Here is a 14,493-nt window from a genome sequence, read left to right as displayed (position 1 = left end):
CCAAGCGCCGGGCCTAGCAGGAGGCCGAGGCCTGCACCGAGCTCGTTCCGCTCCAGCCACCACCGCGCCGGGCACGGCCGCCCCGCCCCTCCCCGGCCCTCCCGCGGCGCGCGAGTTTCGAGGCGGGAGCCCAGGGGCGGCGGCACTGCCGCGGGGGGCGGCGGGGCTTCGCTCGGGGAACCCCCCGCTGGCTCAAGGCGGCCCGGGGCCAAGGCCATGTGTGAGGAGGCTCCTTGGGGCATGCCCAAGGGCGCCTTAGTGTTGCACCTCTCAACTTTTTGCATAAAAATGCTCATTTTTCTTTTTTTTGCTGACACACAGGCAAAACCTTCCGGTACTATACAAATGTTATACACATTGAGCTCTTTTGCTGCCATTCAAATTAAATTGAATGCTCTCTCTAGATATCCTTCACAGATAACAAATTAGCAACAGGGGCAGGCGCATGAAAAATACTGAGCATACATCAACATCACCCCTTGTTCTGCAGGAACACTGCTCTGTTTTCAAATGGCCAAAATTTTGAACAAAATCAGCTGTGGGTAACCCATTCTGGATGCTCTGCCTGTAGTTGTTCCTGTCCTTGGCTTAACAGAACATTAACAATCTCAGTTAAACCAATGTAAGTGAAGCTTTTTCCCTGAGCTGTCTCTGCAATTAGGACGCTCCAGAAAACATTTCTGATTTGGGCTGGCAACGTTCCAGCAGTGTGCAGCATGGTGATAGCGAGAGCAGCCAGGCTGCTTTGCCGACAAGATGTTAGCTTCACCCCCCGTTCGCTCCCCAGGAACGTCTGGACAGCAAAGACCAGCAAGACTTACATACCGATTCAAACACCTTGCCACCTTCTGAAGATGTTCCCAATGGAACTTCAGTACTGATGTTTAGATAGCACAGTGTTCAGTACTGTAAAAAAATATGTGGGTGGATTTCCAGAGAGCAATCATTCTTATGGGTTCTCCAGCTTGAGGTCATGATTCCTGCAGGTGTTATGGGGCTGTACAAGCATTCCCTATCTCATCTTGCTGAGTAGAAGGAAAGTTCTGGATGGATGAAGAACTGATCTCAGTGCTGATCTGGCATGGGAAAAAAAATTGGCAATCCAGAAAAACAAATAGGAATATTTTTGGTATTTGAACACATTTATCTTATATCACCCAGCTAAAGAGCTTGGTATATTTTACATAAATGAAAAAGGTTTTTAACAGCAGCTGTAGCCCCACTCTTACAAAGGGAAGTCCACTTTGTAAAAGAAGCTTACAGTCCTCGGGTACACGCACACAACAGTGCTGGATGTGACTGCAGCGTCAGGAACAATGGCTCTGAATTTGACTTCATCAGAAGGATTTAGATAGTGAGGCTGTGGCTTGCAAACTCTTTAATGAGGTCAATGAGGCTAACACATTCCCAAACCGTTTCTATGATCTTTCTTCGTACATTGCTGATGTGTCAGATCATAAGATGAGGGAGACGTTCAGAAGGGTCACACAGGGAGGGAGAGGCTCCGACACCAAGCACCAGCCCAGCCTACGCGCTGAGATGAGGCTGCAGTGGAGGCTCACACCCTTGGCTGCAGTCCAGGACTGGAGCTGGCTCCTGCTCCCAGGCCCCTGCAGTCCCTCCCTGTATCCCAGGTCTAAGAGGTCACCCTCTGGTCGTGCAGGGGTCCTGGCACGGGGGCTGCTGGCAGAGGCACAGCCCAGCCGCTCTTCTCACCATGCTCCCCCGCGCATGGTATCTAGAGCTGCGATTAAGGGGGCAGCAGCACTCAGGAGCCATGCACGTTCTCACAGGTCTCCGGATATCCAGAATCGATTTATTTCCTTTATGTGGAAGTACAAACATTTTTGTGCCTTTATAATTAAGCAATACATAACTAGGTTTGGGGGAGGGAGAGGAGGAGAACGTAGAGTTTATTTCCTGGCTATATAAGGAAGTCATCAGAACAGCTGATCTAGAATAAGAGGGATAAGAGGGGGTTTATTCCAAAATAATTACCTTGCCTCAATAACGCACAATTAATTCCAGAACAAAGGACCTCTCTTTCCTTTGATAGAGCACTCACACATCGGCCTCTGCTTGACTAGCTGTTGCAGAATGAAGGGTGCACAGCTGGTGTTCCAGCCTGTTTCCCTGTGTAGACGATCACCAAGAACCCCAAGAATTTCTGAATGCCAACCCTTCTTCTGCTACTAATTTGCTGTGTTACCATAGACAAGTCACTTCATTTCTGTTTTAATATTCTCCTTTAAGCAGAAAGGGAAAATGATACAGCTATTTACCTCAGAGGAGTGAGGTGAGAGTAAATTAATTAACATTTATGTTGCTCTCTGAAGGTTTGGCTTTATGAAAGGGTAAGTAGTAGGATTGTTTCTGATTAAGGCTGGCCGGAGCTACTGGAAGCACAGAGAAAATTTGACTAAGAATCTGAGCTGCCCTGAAATAGAGTGCATAATTTATTCATTGATGAACAATTAACATGTGAGAGTTTGTATACAGCACACCCTTCCAAGAAGCTTATGATTTGGATATACAACACAGCAGAGAAATAGATGAAGTAATTCACACGGAGATGATTTCCTAGAGCCCAAGATCAGTGAGTTTCAGGATATGGAAAAGGTCCATATTCCCATTGGTGGCCCCAGATAGTCAGAATATGTGGGGAAAGTTTTAGGGTCTTAGAGTATTCTTTAGTGTTACCGGCTTGGTGGTTTTAGAGGACAGTCTTTAATACGGGTCATTTTGGTGATGCAGTTTATAGCACAAACAGTTATACTGACATAAGAAAAATATCAGTTTTGCTTTGGGGCACTGGGGAGCAGGAATAAGAGGCAACTTCCTTAGCCATCTTTGTCAGGGAAGTCAGTGTCTTGTGAACTATAACTTCTCTGTGGTTCCTTTCACTCACCAACAGACCTTTTCTGACATGAAGTAAATAGAAACACTCTCTGATTTCACCAGTTATAACTCTGTGCAACTTGTACAATCATCTTTGAACTCTCCAAGGGACTTCACAGGCATTTTAAAGCAATCCTCTCTGCAGCTTACAAGAATTCACCCTGAAGTAATTCTGTTCCATTTAATTGGGCATACAGTATTTGAAGTCATTAAAACTCAAGATGAGAAATATACATTAGAAGTGGGGAAAATGTATTTTTTAATAAATGCAAAGAAATGTTTCTGACTTTGCTATATTTAACTTAGCAGAAATATTGAAGAATTTCTCTCAAAAAGGATTCAAAAAGAAAGTAAGTATGCAGGAGCATTTGCAACAAAGCAGCAGCATGGAAGAAAGTGTGTGAGTAAGCCTGAAGGCTGGTCCAAAGGAATTGTCAAGTAGGAAGTACAAATGATCAGTGTCAAGTACAACAGGCCAGAATTGTGACCTCTCAGCTGTAGGCTCTCAGAGGCATTCATCCACATTGCGGTTTCCTCCTGCTAAGCCTGTCTGTCCTGCTTTGCAGTCGGTAGGCTCTTTCTCATCATTTGCAAGGATCTGCATTATTCTTTTGCATTTCGGTGGACTGCCAAACCACTGTAATAGAGAGGCCCAGAAACTGTACTAGTGGGAGCCACTTAATACCCAGATGGCTATACAATCCTCAGAAAAGAAATTGCGAAACACATGCTCAGAACATGTCTCAAGCCTGCATTTATACAGGCACCAATGCACATAGACATTAACTTTATGAATCAAAAGGCTTTTCAATAGTAAAGGCACAATTAATAACCTTGACTAATGTAAAACAAACCAACCTGCATTTTATTTGGATGCACATCAGGATACTTAAGAATATTATTTTAGTGTTACCTTTTGGTTTTAATTCAGTACCTGGAATAAGGAAATACCTGGTTAGACCAATGCCCACTAAATCAGCATAATGCATCAAGTAGTCATAGTACTACAGGCTTAGGAGAAAGTGCAAGAAGAGAGAAGGTAAATTAGAAATTTTCCTTGTCTGAGAAGAAGCTAATGAAAAGAAAGGACGTTTGTGGAGAGAGGGGTGGTTTTTTTCAAATTTTCAAGTGATATGATACAATGTCAGTGATCAAATCATTCTATTCAACCATTTAAACCCAACATAAGCACAATTCCAAAGTGCTCTTGTAGACTGTATTTAACACAAAACTCTCCTCTCATGCATTAAAAGATTGGGAGTGAAAAGTCAAACACTCAAAACTAACAAATGCCACATGCATCTGCTTATATCTTTATTTCTGATTTCTTGGGCAAATACACTCTATAATATGAATTGCAATTATATGATTATGCAACCTTCTCCATAGTTTCCCTGAAGCCTGGGGACCCAAAGCATAGCTCCGCATCTTCCTTTCTGCAAGCTGCTGCCCACTGGCTTTGAAGACAGGCGGCTGGGTTGCCAACTGGGTTGATCTAGTGTTCATCAGAACAGAATGTTTCACAAACAGCAACAAATGCATTTTTATCCCTTTCCTGTAAGGTGATATTATTATCCCCATTTTACAGATTAAATAGTTAGCACCTGGTTTCCTAATACGGTTAGCAAGAGATAGCTCTTCTTTTCAAGGAAGCACGGCTCCTCGGGAACTCACTTGTAATTGTGAATGCTTGTGCGAATCAGATCCCAGGCACCCTGGCATAAGGCTGTGACTTAAGTGACACTTCAAGACAGCATACACAGGCACTGCTAATGGAAGAAACAGATCTGCCCGCCCTGTGCTGCCCCAACCTTTATGCTGCACAGATGTTCGTGTGACTCTACGGCCAGCTGACTCAGGACCGCTCCAGCTAGAAACTAACCCAGCAGGGAAAATACCACAAGCTTTTGGCCAGATGAGTTTCCTGATCCAGTTTAGCATGTGGCCTCATAAATGCTTGCCTTGGTACAAGAGAGGACATGATACAGGCACAGAAACAGAGTAGGAGGGCAGGTAGATAGGATTCCCTTGCTCAGTGGTAACGTTGTCTTACCCTGGATAGAAGTGTCTGTTGAACCTTAGCATGAGGGCACAAACACATTAGTTTTCATCAAGGACTAGACTTAATGAGAAAAGTCACAGAAGCTGCAATACAGCACAGCAGGGTTGGAAAGGAGCTCAGCTGCCCTTTTACCTTGAGAGTACTGAGCTCTGCCCAATTCTTCCTTCCTTAACCACCTCTTTCCCTTGAGTCTTCCTTCTCTGGGTCTGTTCTTCACCAATGGGACTCACACATTCAGTTCAAGCGTAATATCTAAATTGGCAATCCTCTTCACAGCTTTCCTGAGCAGCTTATATCTAGAGAAGGAGGTCCATTTTATTCTGCAAACAAATGTACTGTTTAAGACAGGTCAGCTGGAAGAGGGAAACATGTTTTTGTTCTTGCTCCAAGGGTTGTTTCTATATTTATGAAGAACACATTCTGGATGATACTCAGAAACAGTCCATAGACAGTATCTCAGGATTGACTTCTATGCTCTTTCTCTGGCACCAGAAATCCTGTCTTCCGTTCTAGAAAATGGTAAAATTTCAGCAGAAGTCTGGGAGAACATTCCCACCAAGAACAGCTTACAGCAGCATGTTTATGGCATATGTCTGAGAAGTGGGAAATGTAGCTGGAGATTCATCTGGTCCAGAGAAGAATGCAACTCAAGTGCCCTGTATTCAAAGCAAGTTTTGTCCAGGCAGAAAGTACTGCACCACTTCTGCTGGCAACATCTCAAAATGAAAGTGACCTCTCCTTTCCACTTGTAATAAGCATTTATTTTCAGCAAAGAATCCCATGCTCTGAGTACTAAGGAACAGAGGTATCTCCTAGTCTTATCTTGGACTTTAATAGTAGAGAGAAAAAAAAGAGAGAAAAACAAAACACAGTATCCTTAGTAATGTCTGGAAAGTTTGAGCAGAATTCTTAAGCAAACCTGAATGATTCATTCTGAAGAAAATATAAAATAAAAAGCCTTCAGATAAATTTCATTTTTGTATGTCCATAATTCAAGTTGACTATTTTCTAAACTATTTTATACGCAATTAGCCTGAAATATGGTTTTCTAGCTCTCAGTTTTCTGAGAAAAATATGAAATGACACAGTTATTAACCTTTGGGAAACCTCTCCTACACACAAGAGAATTAAATTCTACAGAAAACCCAATAGCATTGGGAGAAATTCCAAATGACTTACCACTCATTTGTTTGATGGATAGTTGGGATAGCTATCACTTTTTACAGAGCTGCCAATCACCGGGAGTTCTGGGATATATTCAGAGAACTCTCTTAGAATCACAAATTGCAGTCACAGGCTTCCGTGGCTTAAATTGTTATGGAAGAAACAATTACTTTGCAGAGAAGGAGATGGTACTGTTACAGAGAGAGGATAATGTTGTGGTATCAGTAGCTTTGACTTTTTAGCAGAGTAAGTTACTGCTTCTAATATGGCATTTAAAGAGACGTTATCTGTTTGGAAATCTGTTCTGTCTGGGGATTTCTGTACTGATGTTGAAACTCAAACTGAGATCACCATAATAGATAGAGAGGGGGAAATTGTTATATCAGTTTGTTTATTCTGCATTTGGCAACTCTCTGAATACTCAGTTTCATTCTTGCCATAGCAAACGGTGTTAGTCATTCTGTTGTTTGCCTGAGGATTTTATATAGCAGGAGGAAGAAGGAAAAACACTTTGTGAATCTTGAAATCCAAAACCTGACAAAAATATTCTGGAGCATGGTTAAATGTGAAATTATTTTCCACACTTTTTTGAAGGAGTTAGGTCACCTATAGTTACTATGCATATTATAAAAGTGTATTTATACTCACCGAGTACATTAAGTCAATGAAGCAAGTTATGCTAAGTAGCTATACTTTTGTTTTGGCTATTCAGCTGTACATGGCTCATCCTACATCACCACAGCTCACCAGATTTTTCTGTAGATCTCAGGCTTGAATCCCACCTTTTCTGTCAGCACAAAATGGAGGGGGGGGGGGCGAAGGAATAATCAGAATTTCTTCTTCCTTGGTATCCATTCCAGAGATTCCATAAACTAGGTGACTCTCCTCCAGCTAGCATCCTAAGGTTGGCCTTTCCGCCTCCACAGGGTCTAAAAAATTTATTGCAGGATTTTGACGTTTACCTGGAAGACATTGATAAATTAAGATCTCCTAAGATCACTTCATGCAGTCCAAAACTCTATATCCACTTTCCTCTTCTCTTGCTGTGTGTGCATCAGACTTCAGCTGCTTTGAAGTAATTTTCCAGATATTTTGCCAAAGAAGCCACAACTGGAAAAGGAGTATGTTAGAACTGCAAATGCAATTCAATTTAAGAACAAATAGGAAACTGAAGTAATCTCTAAAGGATAAGTGCAGGGATCTGTAAAGGAAAAGTGCCAGGTATATACACAGTTCTTTTTTCCTTTTTTGCAGTTTATATTTTACATGAAATACATGAAAGAGGGAGAACTGCAGTTTTGTCCTGTGCCACAGGACTTCTTCACTGTAAGACTCTTCAACATGCTGTAAGGTTACAAGTATATGTTGCACGCTTTTGATTGACTAGTTATGTTGTAATAACATCTATACTAACCTATACCTGTAGCCAGCATAATTGCAGAAACTAAGGAGTAAATCAATGAGCATGGAAGTATGATGCATTACTTTTCAGTAGCACAGTAATAACAGTACACAGTAATAACAAGTGCACCAATACAGATTTATGTTTGCTGCTAAGGAAGAAAACAGAAGGGTCTGGCCTAACCCCGAGCTCCTCTAGGTCTGCTGAATCATGGAAGCTTTGGAAGTACTCTGTGGCCAGAAAACAATACTCTTTGGGGAGATCCTCCTGCTACTTAATAAATCTTTTCTTCTCAGGGGTCAAATATGCAGTCTTGCCTATCCGTCCTTGTTCAAATTTCACAGAAATTTCACAAGCAGGATCAATAAATTATTTTTTTTCTTATTGTAAATTGTGGTTTCAGAGTACAGATATCTGGCTTGTTGATACAAATGTTCATTCAATGCTGAATAGTTTCTAAATTAGCTTATACAATCACACAAAAATTATTTACAGGAGGAAGCCCAAGTGTATCTGTGTAAAGCTTAGACAGATGTGGCTACAGAGCTTGTTGAGCACAAATACCAGGCTGGGGCTTTGAGAGCCTAAGGTACTGACAACATTTTAAGACTATCAAATCGTGGCGGTATTAGAATCTCAGAAAAAAAAATACACAGGAGCTTGTAAAATGGGCCTCTGGCCATTATGTGGGGGAGGGAGCCAAAGGGAAAAAAAGTGGCCTGGAGATACTGTTTTAAGAAAAAAAAAATAATCTTCTGCAATTGCCAAGGGACTAATGAACTATACCTCAGAATGCCAGCCAAAGCCCTGCTGCCACAATGTGCATTTCTTTTTGCTAGAAAACAGGGAAGGAATGTATTTCAATCTTTCCCATTTTCAAAACTGGAAAACAACAGATTTTAAGAGTCAAAAGTTTTTTAAACTAAGGAAAAGGTTATCTTTAATTTTCATTCAAGAAAAAGTAAAAGCCCTATAAAATGCCATACAAAGCCTATTCAGAAATCAATGGGGCTATTTTACATGTATGTATATATTCCCCTCAATTGAAACTCTGAGGAAGAGTTTATATTCTTAGCAGTTCTGGTCTAGAGCACCTGCGGCGCTTGTACTTGCTGTTGTCTTAACTGCAGAATCCCCTGTCCCAGTTACTGGTGAATAAATGCTTATGTTTCTTTCTCAGTTTTCTGAAAGGGCTCCTGGGATTAAAATCTAAGTTTGTCTGTCTTAATGAGACATCCTAGTGACAACATTGCACCCCCCCATCTCCAGCCATACTTTATATTTCCCCTTACTTTGACTGGCCTGAAACACCTAGTATTTTCAGCACTGGCTCTATAGGCATTTTGACTTTCAACAAAATATTATCCTTCTTTGCCAAATTTCAAGCCTTTGTGATTAAGAAAAAACCTCCAGGTTTTCACAGGCTATTTAGCAGAATAATATATGTTCTTTCAGTTCAGTGTCCCTTAAGTCACCTAATGACACAGATGACCCATTTATGTGGCATGTGGATTGCAAGCCTTCCTGTCCTGCCATCTTCCTTACAAGTTTTATGATTTTCAACCTTTTTTCACAATTTCAACTTTATATGGTTTACTTCTCTACGGGAATACACAGAAAGCTTCCATTCTTGCCTTGCTAGGCAAATATTTCAGTTAAATTTGCATTGGTTGTTCTATGATATTGTGTGATGGAGTTAATTTCTTTTCTGTAAAAAAACATAACCTACTTGAATCACAATAACTATGACTCATTAATCTGAGGCATCTGTTGATAACCCCTGAAGTCACTGTATTTCAACACTGCAACAATTCATAGCCCTTACACAAAACAAACGGGGAACATTAATGGATTAGTAACTTTTATGTTCTGGCCTCCTGTGATCTCTAGACTCAATAGAAATGTAAGCGTATTGTAAAAATGATGTAAGCGTTAGTTGTCTAGACATCCTATATGTGGCTATTCTCTGTGGTAGTTGTCCTGGGGTAGTCATTAGAAAATCTATACTTAAGCAGATTAAAGTTCCTTGTAAGTGGCATTGTTGGCAATGCCCTCCAAATTGAAGGCGATAGTTGTAAAGCAGCAGTGCTTTTTTCCTAGCTTGTATTTCTTGCCTAAATACTTAAATGGCCTTTAATGAGACTGAATTTTCAAAGTTACAAGAAATGAGTTCTGTGTACAAATACTTTTTGTCCCCTTTTCTAATTTGCTTTCCCCTCTATTTCTTGTCTTTATAACCTCTTCATTATAATTCATTAACAAATAGCATAAAAATTCATTATTTTTCTACAGGATCACTGCTTGAAAATTTGCTTATATCGATACTTCTGAGTCCTCATGAAACAAATATAACAATTCTGTAAGGAACAAATAACACCACATATTTTTGCAAGCAATCAAATAATTTATGGTTGTACACTATCATCGTAACTGAAAATACACATATAATAATTATGCAGGTTTTCCCTGCTGTAAATCCTCTAGCATTTTTTTTTTCATTTATTGCTTCTAAGAAATGGAGGGGACAAGGGTTGTTCATCACCAAATGAAATTTGACTGATGGGGGGGATTGAGACTTAGGCTAGTTCCACAGAAGTCAGATTCCCGCTCTAACATCAGAGAAACACATTTGGTTAGAAGTAAGATACGGTTGCTGGTGGAGTATTCTTTTCTGTCTGCTTTTAGATAGGTCCCTGCTGCCCTTTTAAAAATGTAAACATGCAATTAATTCAAGCACACAGAGTAAAATATTTCTGACATTATCTTCCAGGTGAGAGCTTTGGTGCTGTAGTGCTGTGTGGAGACTAAACTTGCCATAATGCTTCTGACTGTCTTCAGTATTTGCACTAATGTCTTTGCCTCAAATTTCCTCTCTTACATTGTATAATATTAGTTCTATATCAATCTATACCCTTCATTTTGCAAGTGGCTATATTGACCTAGGCCTTTTTTGTGTCAATATGCACATACTGTCACAGCTTAATGCACAGGATGGCTCAGTTGAGCAGGAGTCGCGACACATGCGAGCCCTGGCAGGAACAGGATTGGGTTTGTACAGTGCTTTGTGGTTCTTGGCACACCTTTACTGCTTACAGTAATGTCTCATTGGCAGTGGAAGGATTTCTAAGGAACATGGTAAAGCTATACAACACAAGTAACCTTGCTGTTGAACCTACCCAGAAACCAATTTTGACTCTGTCAAGGTATTTCACATAAACCATATGCAAGCCTTTAGGGTTTAGTGCTTGCCAGTCACTCCAGTGTCAAAGCCCTGGACCAGGCAAGAACAAGACTCTCTGTCTGCTATTTTTTGACACTACTATCTTTTATGGCCAAATCACATTTTAAAAAAAATCAAACATTGTTGTTAACTGTGATTTTATGGCTTGGCCTCATGGTCTGCAGATAGCATTCTGCACAGCTACTGCAAAATTTGGTTTTGGTTATTTGGTTTTAAGAATGCTATCTGAAGAGCAGCCACTCTGTAGCTACCTCTGTTGGCTGATAAAATATGGGTCCCCGTGATGGGATAGCCTCTCCTATCTCTTTCCCCAGATATCAGACACATGCTTAACTTCAGTCATGAGCAGTCCCACATAATTTAATATTTGCCCTACAACTCACATGCTCAGGGTTCAAGTCACTGTATACAGCTGAAATGGGAAGGCTCGTCTTAAGGATTGCTGACAGAGACGTGTTAAGGAACAACAGTTCATACAAACCTCTTTCTTTGGACTGACCAAAAAAGCAAACTAAGAAAGCTTACAAATAAGGTACACCAGGTAATGCTTCCTCTAGGTGATCTTTAGAGGTCTAAGAGCACTGCTGGCAGGAGTCAGCCTGTTTTCCAATGGAAACTGCTGGAACTGTTGCCATCACAGCAGACTTTTTGCTAGCTGGCCCGGTTGATTGTGTAATCTCCTCTACAGATCCTCTCAGTGCTGCTTTAGCAATCAGCTAGCTGCAGGCACTTACCGTGAAGGGCCATGCTAAATCACTTGTTTTCCCTGATGAGCCTGGCTTCCCACCACTCTGAAACTAAGTCTCCCCGACATCCTGCTTTCCTGCGTGGCAATCCACAGTACCGCTGATGTGACACTAGGTGAGCCAATATTGGCTCATTTTTTTTAATATTATTTCTGTTATCATACTCCTAAAAACACAGCTGTAGCCAAGAGGATCTCCCGCTTGGATTTATGGGTCCTGATTGTCGCTTACACAAAGATGCCTGTCTGGGTCTGACAGCCTAAAAAGTGGGAACAAATGACATTACCGGAGTGCTGTAAAAGGGGCAGGTCAGTGTTTACAAGGAGTCTCGTCTATAAAGTGCATCTGATGCCATGGCTTAAAACAACATGGGAAAGCAGGAACAGTGGGATTTGAAAAGTTTGTAAGACCTAATCGGAAAAAAATACCTTTGAATGGAAAAGCAGGATTAGCAGGTGGCTGATTATTGCAATAAAAGGTATCAACAAGTGAATACTGAAACAGTAAACCTGAATAAACAAGCTTGTGAAATCATATATTACAACCTGGTGAGAGTAAAATTTATCCAGTGGTTATTCATTTGGCATCTTTGTCATGTACTATGCCTCCAGCAAATGAGATATTCTGTAATATCAAGTTGGATTAACAGAAATCCCATTCATCTTGAAGAAAACCTCTTGTGGGCATCACATTCCTGAAGAGTGGTGCCATTGGCCACAGAGGGTTTTGTAAGCTGTTGGAACAGGCATCTGTGTAACGTATTACTGGAGGCTTTAAATATATCTCAGCAGGTTCTCTAGGGGAGATAGCGTTTCATTTCCTCTGCTGTTTGAACCTTCACAAGTAGTGTGAGTGAAAAATCCCCCACTAGATGTTCATGCAGGACATCTTTAAAGCCTTCCACTGCATTGCGCATTTCAGCAGCAATCAAAGTACACAAGCACCTCTTTGCAATGCACTGCATACTACAAACTTCAGCCACAGGTATGAAGCTACGTGGCTGTCAACTAGCTGGGAGCCCTGTTACAGAACCCACCATCACATAAAGATATGAGTTGTGTCCAAGGCCCACATTCTTCTACAAAGATGCAGCCCTGTTTGCCACAACCTCCACACCTGGCCTTGCTATAAATGACTTTACGGTATACTGTCCTTTGTCAGATTACAGGAACTGCAACAGAAATAGGAAACTGAAGCTCTTCGTCCAGACACAGTCTTGCTCCCTTTGCAGCATACAGGAAGGAGGCAGGAATGTATGTTGCCAGTGGCTCAGTTTATTCCAAGATACATCTGAAATGCTCTCCCACATCAATACCACTGAGTGAATTACTGTTGTGAAATCAGCTTGTGTCAATTCTTTCTGCATACCTGCCTAATTCCCTTGAAACCTCTGCAGTGCAGTTCTACCTACCTTACCACCGAGCATTTCTTTTAGAGTAGACAGTCCCATTTATTTTGCTAGGACATCCCTTGGGATCCAACCCTCCCCAGTTTAAATAACTGTGGCAGATGCTGTCTCTAAACATCTGCTGGCTGCTGGAATGGCTCTCTGATTACAAGCAAGCAATGCCGATGAATGTAAAATTACTTATCAGACAAAAAAAAAAAAAAAGAAAGAAAAGAAAGAAAGAAAAGAAAATATTTTAAGAGAGTTACACTAGGGCTGAGGGAAGGATGGGAATGCATTTTGGAGAGATCACAAAGACAACATTGTCAAAAATTGATTTGGCTTATTCAAAGCACTAAGATATGTGATTGTGAAAAACTGTAAAATTCCAATTCCCCTATTCAGCTTGAAATTTCTTTAGTTTCTAATTACCACAGCTTAGAAGAAGAGAAAGCAACTAACAGAGAAAAAGTGACTTTTTATGGAATTTTGACACTTAAATCCAGTAAGGTTTGAGAGCATTATTGTAAGGGTTTATTACATAAAATAATATTAGTAGCATTTTATATAAAGTAATTAGGACAAAATTCTGTTAACTGTGTCAACGGATGTCACCACTGAACTGCCTCTGACCTACAGGGCCACTTGTGATCTTGGAAAAAAACACGTGCTTTCAACTGGGGAGAAGAAATACTACATTCTTATTCCAAAACTGCAGCATGGCCTTGGACTTTGTGCTGAAGGTTTTGAAATATGATTTAACCAGCCCTGTTACTTCTTTGACATGCAGGAGATACGGAGCCCCTCACAAAGGTCTACCACCACCAGCGTACCCAGAGCAGCCAGGATGTAACCCAGCGGGTGCTGCAGGGTGGGGATACCTGTTCAGTGCTATGGCTGGTTCCTCATATCCCTGCAGGTTGCTCTGTGTGTCTCCAGGGAAGTGGAGATGGCAGCGGTGGATCACTCAGCTGGTTGCTTTCCATACAATGTAAGGTGGTCCTTACAATGTAAGAAGCAACATGGAAACCCAATTGGTTCAGCCAACAGAGATGGAAATGCTTTTCCCACAGGACCACCAAGAAACGGAGCAAGGGAAGGCAAAGAAAAGTTGATTCCCCACCGCAGACCTGGCCTGGTGTGGCTGACCTGCACTGAACTTGTTCAGTTTGGTTCCCAAAGGGCTGTGAGCTTGGGCGGGTGTAAAACACAGCAAGGATGCTGTCAGGAGCGCAGCATGCACGAGCCAGTCCTCCTCCTCACCACCTGCCTGGGAAGGGCAGGAAAACAGGGACAGTGGCAAGAGTTGGCTGCATGAGTTCTCCACTGTACCCTGAGAATGCTGTCCATAGTCTTGCAGATGGTTTCTTCTGCCTGTGCAGTCAAACAAGTGCCCCTGCAAGGATGGGAATGAGAGAAGGAATCTGACCCACGGTATTGACCTTGCAGCTTTTTCATCAGCGCAGAGCTTTGCTGCCACATCAATGTGGTTTTCACCCATAATGCAGGTCCAGAGCAAATGCCCCTTCAGCACGGCAAAGCTGCTGTGCCTGGCAGGTGGTAGCTGGGATCCAGGCTGGGATCCAAAGGGCT

The sequence above is a fragment of the Falco peregrinus genome, chromosome 1 (assembly GCF_023634155.1).
Source record: "Falco peregrinus isolate bFalPer1 chromosome 1, bFalPer1.pri, whole genome shotgun sequence".
Classification (NCBI taxonomy): domain Eukaryota; kingdom Metazoa; phylum Chordata; class Aves; order Falconiformes; family Falconidae; genus Falco; species Falco peregrinus.
This window is presented reverse-complemented; position numbering follows the sequence as displayed.